Genomic DNA, 351 nt, shown 5'->3' with positions numbered 1-351 from the left:
CAGACTTCATTACAAACAAGACAATGACAGAAAAAATCTCAGACTTGATTACTAACAAGAAAAGTGACAAAAAAACAAAAAAACACTCTGACTTGATTACTAACAAGAAAATAACAAATAATAAAACTGTAACTTAATTACCAACATGAAAATGACAAACAAACAAAAAAATCTGATTTGATTACTATCAAGAAAATAACAAATAAAAAACTCAGACTTGATTAATAACAAGAAAATGGAAATAAATCAGACTTGATTACTAACAAGAAAATAACAAATAAACAAAAAAAACACAGACTTGCTTACTAAAAAGAAAAAAAAGTCGGACTTGATTACTAACAAAAAATTTTA

Source organism: Penaeus monodon, chromosome 15, assembly GCF_015228065.2.
Source record: "Penaeus monodon isolate SGIC_2016 chromosome 15, NSTDA_Pmon_1, whole genome shotgun sequence".
NCBI classification, from domain to species: Eukaryota; Metazoa; Arthropoda; class Malacostraca; order Decapoda; family Penaeidae; genus Penaeus; species Penaeus monodon.
The sequence above is the reverse complement of the archived record's forward strand: the minus strand, read 5'-3'. Positions refer to the sequence as shown.